The following is a 7,523-nucleotide window of genomic DNA, read 5'->3' on the forward strand; positions in this document are numbered from 1 at the left end:
CATGCTCAATCCTTACCCTTCAGCCCCAGCCCACTGGGAAGAGGCAGCTGGCTGAGCGGGGACAGGTGAGGAAAGCAGGCTGAAGCCAGGGTGGGGTGAGGTGCCTGGAGTCAGAGAAGAAGAAGGATGGGGGCTGACAGGGGACTCTGGAGGACATCTGCATTTAAGGCAGGATCAGGGAGAAGTTTCTGGCAAAGGTCATGCGAAAAAGCAGGGCACAACAGTGCCATAGCAACAATGAGGAGGTGGCCACCAGAAGGCATTGGCAGTGTCTATTGGGCCACAGCTTGGGTGGGGGCTGAGGGGTGAGAGAGGGGCTCTTGCTGGGACTGGGGAGGAGAGCGGTTGCATTTTCAGGAGAGGAGATACACATACAAAATACAGGAAAAAGATATATATGTATGTATATATATTTCCCCCCCCCCCAGAAGTTTGGCCATGAAGGAAAGAAAAAATGCAGTGTGGACTTCCACATGGTGTGTGTGTATGTGTGCACGTTCGTGTGCAGATCCACACACTCGTTTAGTGCTTGGTTGATGAAGAAGTGGAGAAGGCTGAGGTGCCACATATTTGGCTGCACAACATGCATGTGCTCCCAGAGACAGGATACTGCCATGTACTCGGAAGACAGAGAGCAGAGCAGTCCAAGAACGTGCGGCCGAAGCCATCCCTCCAGCCCCACTATGTCCAGAGCAAGGCCTAGCTCACCTGGGAGAGCTCAGAACACTCTGGTCCACGGACCTCCCATCAGTCAGATACATGTTAGAACACTGCCATTCAAAGTTCTTACACTTCTGTAGGCCTTAGATCATGTTGTTCAGAATCCGTGTCCCGTACCCACGTTCATTGATTGAACACACAGCATGGTTTCCAGGTTGAAATAGTTGTGGTGGTGGTTCCATGGCAATCCAGACTGGCAACTGAATGGAGCACGGAGTCATTCCTCCCCTCCACGCTGGGGGCTTTCACCATGGCTTTCCTGGCCTCTGTCCCCAAGGGTTGGCTTGAGTTAGAACCCTCGTGTCACGCAGCCTGGGCTTGTAGTCTTTCTCACTTTGCTCTGTCTTGTAAACCTCACATTGGTGTGCACGTGGTGTGTTTGTGTGTGTGGAACTGATGTTAACTTTACCATCAGTTGAAGTTGTTATTTGGAGATGGGGGCATGTACAGCAGATACGTATGTATTTACTGACAGGGTCCTTGTGTGTTTTACTGAGGGCTGCCTCTCAAGAAGAGTTATTTTATTTGACAGTTGGTTCTGAAATTTCATCTTGATTTTTCAGAATCAACCCAGACTATATTACGCTTGACATGAAGTCAGAATACCCCAAACCAAACATATCAGTGTTTTAACGTTTTCGGTAATCTCTGAGTAGCTCAAGTTTTCTATCTAAAGAAGAATGGGCAACATTATTTAAAGGCATCGCCACTGATGCACAATGTGTAGGAGAAGTCACTGTGTGCCTATCTGTTCATCGCTCTTCTTCCTATCTGTGTTTGCTCAAAGCTCCCCTGTGCATTGCTGCATGGTTTCCCAAGCTTACAACACTGCTTCTAGGAGCTGCGGCCCAAAGGAATCACCTTATCGGTCACTCACCTGGTGCTGGCCCAGTACCGAGGATCCTTTTCACACTTTCCACTGACTGCCACGTGGCTGGTTCCCTCTCCCAGCCTCTGCCTAGGGTTTACTCTGGGTTCTGGTGGAATATATCCTCTACTCACCTTCTAGAATTGCTCTTGGGTCCAGATTTTTAGAAATCAACTTTATGAAAGTATAATTTTATAAGCAATACAATACACATATATAAAGTGTACATTTTGATGAGTCTGAAAAGTGTGTACACTGGTGAAACTATTACCACTTCATGATATAGAAAATTTTCATAATCGCGGAAGGTTTCCTGGGGCCCCTTTCCAGTCAATCCCCACCCTTCAGCCCAGCCCAAAGCAGCCACTGATTGACCCTCTGTCACTACAGATCAGTTTTTCCTTCCTTGTGTAAATGGGATTACACTTTTGTGTCTGACTTCCTTTGTGCAAAATAGTGCATTTACTGTTCATCCGTATTGTTATGTGTGAGCAATTCACTCTTTTCACATGCTGAGTGGTATTACATTATGTGGATGTGCAAGAAGGTCTGTTCGCCTGTTGATGGACATTTGGTTTGGCTCCAACTTCCGGCAGTTGTAATCAAGGGTACCAGGAGCATTTGTGTGTAGGACTTTGGGTAAATACCTAGGAGCAGAATTGCTTGGACATGTGGTACAAGAGTGTTTGCCTTTATAAGAAATTACCAAACTGTTTTCCTAAGTGGCTGTGCCATTTCACACTCCTACTAGCTAAGTAGTTGTTCCACACTCACTAAAAATAGTGTCCGTCTTGTCTAATTTTAGTCACTCTAATAGGTGTATAGTGGTATCTGACTATGATTTTAGTCTGCATTTCCCTAATGGCTAATGTTGAGCATCTTTTCAACTATGTATTGGCTATGCATATGTATTTTTTGGTAAATTTTCTGTTCAATCTTTAGTCCCCTTCTTTTATTAAAATTGGGTTTGTGTCTCATCATTGAGTTGTAAATGTTTGTACTTATTCTGAATAGAAGTCATCTGTCAAATAGACATATTGTGAAAAATTTTCCCATTTGTGGATTTGACTTTTAATTTTCTTACTGATGTATTTCAAAGAGCAGAAATTTTAATGTTCAAGAATTTTATAATTTTTTACTTTATAAATTTAAGTAAAAACAGTTTAGATTTTAAAAACAGTTTAGTTTTACATAAAAGCTGCAAAGGGAGTATAGGGAGTTCTCACCTATCCCCCACCTATCTTCTCCTATTATTAGCATATTACATTAGCATGGTACATTAGTCAAAACTAATGAACGAGTATCGATGCATTATTATTAATTAAAGGTGCTAGTTTATGTAGTTTTTCCCAAATGCGAATGTCTTTTTTCTGTTCCAGAGTCCCAACCAGGGAACCACTTTGTGTTTTATGTTCATCTCTTTTGGCATCTCTTGGATGTGACAGTTTCCCAAACTTTTCTGGTTTAGATGACTTTTATAGATTTGAGAATTACTAGTCAGGTATTTTGTAGATGTCCTTTACTTGGTATTTGATGTTTTACTTACGACTAGACTGAATTTATAAGTTTTAGGGAAGAGGACCTCATTTTATTATTTAGTTTTCTTTTAGGTTTTGTGCGTTTGGTGTCCTAAAAAATTTTGACCGTGATAAAGTAAAAGAAATTTTTCTTCTTGTATATTTTTGTCTAGAAAATTTATATTTTGGCTTTTGCACTTGGGGTTATGAAGCATTCTGGAATAATTTTGTATATGATGTCAACAAAGGGTCATAGCCTTTTTTATGTGTGATATGGATATTTGTTTTTAACCACAAAACTTATTTAACAGAATATCCTTTCTCCATTGAATCACCATGGTACATTTAAAAAATTATTTGGCTATAACAGGGGTCTATTATCAAACTCTCTTCTGTTTCATTGATTTATAAGTCTATTCTCATGCCAATAAGATACGATCTTGACTCTTATAACTTTATAATAAGTCTTGGAGTCAAATAAGACAAACACTTCCACGTTGTTCTGCTTTTATAAAAATTATTTTGGCTCTGCTAGGTCCTTGAATTTCCACATTCATTTTTATTTTTTATTTTTTATGCCTATTACTTTATTTTAAGTTCTGGGATACATGCGCAGGATGTGCAGGTTTGTTGCATAGGTAAATGTGTGCCATGGTGGTTTGCTGCACCTATCAACCCATCACCTAGGTATTAAGCCCCACATGCATTAGCTATTCTGATGCTCTTCCTTCCCCTGCCTCCTCACCCCTGACAGTGTGTGTTGTTCCCTTCCCTGTGTTAATGTGTTCTCGTTGTTCAGCTCCCACTTATGACATGTGGTGTTTAGTTTTCTGTTTCATCATTAATTTGCTGAGGATAAATGCCTTCCAGCTCCATCCATGTCCCTGCAAGATATGATCGCCTTCCTTTTTATGGCTGTATATTATTCCATGTACCACATTTAAATTATCCAGTCTATCATTGATGGGCATTTGGGTTTCTTTCATGTCTTTGTTATTGTGAATACTGCTGCAATGAACCTATGCATGCATACATCTTTATAAGAGGATGATTCATATTTCTTTGCATATATACCTAGTAACGGGATTGCTGGGTCAAATGGTATTTCTGCTCCTAGGTCTTTGAGGAATCGCCACACTGTCTTCCACAATGGCTAAAGTAATTTACATTCCCACCAATACTGTAAAAGTATTCCTATTTCTCTGAAACCTCACCAGCATCTGTTGTTTCTTGTCTTTTTAATAATTGCCATTCTGACTGGCATGAGATGGTATCTCATTGTGGTTTTGATTTGCATTTCTGTAATGACCAGTGATGTTGAACTTTTTTTCATGTGTGTTAGCCATATAAATGTCTTCTTTTAAGAAGTGTCTGTTCATGTCATTTGCCCACTTTTTAGTAGGGTTGTTGGATTTTTTGTTGTAAATTCGTTTAAGTTCCTTGTAGATCCTGAATATTAGACCTTTGTCAGATGGATATATTGCAAACATTTTCTCCCTTTTTGTAGGTTGTTTGTTCACTCTGATAATAGTTTCTTTTGCTGTGTAGAAGCTCTTTAGTTTAATTAGAGCCCATTTATCAATTTTTGCTTTTGCTGCAATTGCTTTTGATGTCTTCATCATGAAATCTTTGCCCGTGCCTGTGTGCTGAATGGCACTGCCTAGATTTTCTTCTAGGGTTTTTATAGTTTTGGGTTTTACATTTAAGTCTTTAATTCACCTTGAGTTCATTTTTGTTCCAGGTGTAAGGAAGGGGTCCAGTTTCAATTTTCTGCATATGGCTAGCCAGTCTTCCCAGCACCATTTATTAAATAGATAATCCTTTTCCCATTCCATGTTTTTGTCAGGTTTGTCAAAGATCAGATGGTTATAGACGTATGGTCGTATTTTTGATATCTCTATTCTGTTCCATTGGTCTATGTATCTGTTCCAGTACCATGCTGTTTTGGTTACAGTAACCTTGTAATATAGTGTGAAGTCAGGTAGCATGATAGCTCCAGCTTTGTTCTTTTTACTTAGAATTATCTTGGCTTTACGGGCTGTTTTTTACTTCCATATGAATTTTAAAGTCTTTTTTTCCTCATTCTTTGAAGAATATCGATCATAGTTTAATGGGAATAGCAATGAATCTATAAATTACTTTGGGTAGTATGGCCATTTTCATAATATTGATTTTTCCTATCCATGAGCATGGAAGGTTTTTCCATTTGTTTGTGTCCTCTGCTTTCCTTGAGCAATGGTTTGGTTCTGCTTGAAGAGACCCTTCACTTCCCTTGTTAGCTGTATTCCTAGGTATTTTACTCTCTTTGTAGCAATTGTGAATGGGAGTTCATTCATGATTTGGCTCTCTGCTTGTCTATTGGTGTATAGGAATGCTAGTGATTTTTGCACATGGATTTTGTATCCTGAGATGTTGCTGAAGTTGCTTATTAGCTTAAGCTTTTGGGCTGAGACAATGGGGTTTTCTAGATATAGGATCATCTGCAAAGAGTGACAGTTTGACTTCCTCTCCTTTTTTTTTTTTTTTTTTTTGAGAAGGAGTCTCACTCTGTCACCCAGGCTGGAGTGCAGTCGTGTGATCTCGGCTTACTGCAACCTCCGCCTCCTGAGTTCAAGCGATTCTCCTGCCTTAACCTCCTGAGTAACTGGGATTACAGGCACGTGCAACTACAACCACGCTGGCTGGTTTTTTTTTTTTTTTTTTTTTAATTAGAGATGGGGTTTCACCATGTTAACCAGGATGGTCTCAGTCTTTGACCTTGTACTTCCTCTCTTTTTATCTGAATACCTTTTTTTTTTTTTTTTGAGACGGAGTCTCGTTGTGTCTCCCAGGCTGGAGTGCAGTGGCGTGATCTCGGCTCACTGCAAGCTCCGCCTCCCGGGTTCACGCCATTCTCCCGCCTCAGCCTCCCAAGTAGCTGAGACTACAGGCGCCCGCCACCACGCCCGGCTAGTTTTTTTTTTTTTTTGTATTTTTAGTAGAGACGGGGTTTCACCATGTTAGCCAGGATAGTCTCGATCTCCTGACCTCGTGATCCACCCGCCTCGGCCTCCCAAAGTGCTGGGATTACAGGCTTGAGCCACCGCGCCCGGCCCTGAATACCTTTTGTTTCTTTCTCTTGCTTGATTGTCCTGGCCAGAACTTCCAATACTGTGTTGAGTAGGAGTGGTGAGAGAGTGCATCCTTATCTTGTGCTGGTTTTCAAGAGGAATGCTTCCAGCTTCTGCTATTTAGTATAGCATCACATTCATTTTAAAATCACCTTATCAGTTTCCACAAAAATTTCTGCTGGGAGTTTTCCTGGGATTCCATTTAATCTATGAATCAGTTTTGGAGAAATGTCATGTCACGATAAAAAATGCTACTTTACATGATTTTAAGTTTCTTTTCTTTTTTTTCTTTTCTTTTCTTTTTCTTTTTTTTTTTTGACAGAGTTTCGCCCTTGTCTCCCCGGCTAGAGTGCAATGGGGTGATCTTGGCTCACTGCAACCTCGACCTCCCAGGTTCAAGTGATTCTCCTGCCTCAGCCTCCTGAGTAGCTGGGATTACAGGCGCCTGCCACCGCACCCAGCTAATTTTTGGATTTTTAGTAGAGATGGGATTTTGCCATGTTGGCCGGGCTGGTCTTGAACTCCCAACCTCAGGTGATTCGCTCACCTCAGTCTCCCATAGTGCTGGAATTACAGGCATGAACCACCACACCTGGACAATTTTAAGATTTTTAACAAATTTTGGGGGATGCATTTTATGGCCCAGCATATGATTTATCTTTATGCAAGTTCTTTTTAAAATACTTTTTTTTTCCTTTTCGTTTTGAAGTGACTTTTACTAGCTTTAGAATTCTACGTGGACTATTTTAGCACTTTTAATATGCTGTTGCATTATTTCCTGGCCTGAAGAGTTTCTCATAAAAAGTCTGCTATAATTGCTACTTTTTTTTTCTATACCTATTGTGTGTTTTTCCTTTGCCCAATTTTAAGATTTTCTCTTTATCTTAGGCTTTAGTACATATTGCTATGAGTTGTCTTGTGGTTTTCAATGTGGTCCATTGATCTTCTTGGAGTGTCTTCTCTGGATACAATGGCATACCCTGATTTATCAGCGAGGACTGTCCAGTCTGCTCATAGGAAGTTGTGTGACTCCAAAGCCTGGACCTTATGGTTCATTTATCAATCTCTGCCATACTTGTGAGTTTCATCCCACTATGATATTCATGTCCTCTCATTCAGCAAAGCTCAAGAGTATCCCAAGAATTATCTGTGTTTTTATTCTGTGTAGCTTGGAACCCCCTTTTCTATATTGTGGTCCAAAATGTTTTCCCTTCTACAAAATTCAGGAAATAATATGTCTCATTTGATTTGTTCCCCTTTTGTCCCCGTACACCTAATACACCTGTAGTTCAATATCTGAAGCGATTC

The sequence above is a fragment of the Macaca nemestrina genome, chromosome 6 (assembly GCF_043159975.1).
Source record: "Macaca nemestrina isolate mMacNem1 chromosome 6, mMacNem.hap1, whole genome shotgun sequence".
Classification (NCBI taxonomy): Eukaryota; Metazoa; Chordata; class Mammalia; order Primates; family Cercopithecidae; genus Macaca; species Macaca nemestrina.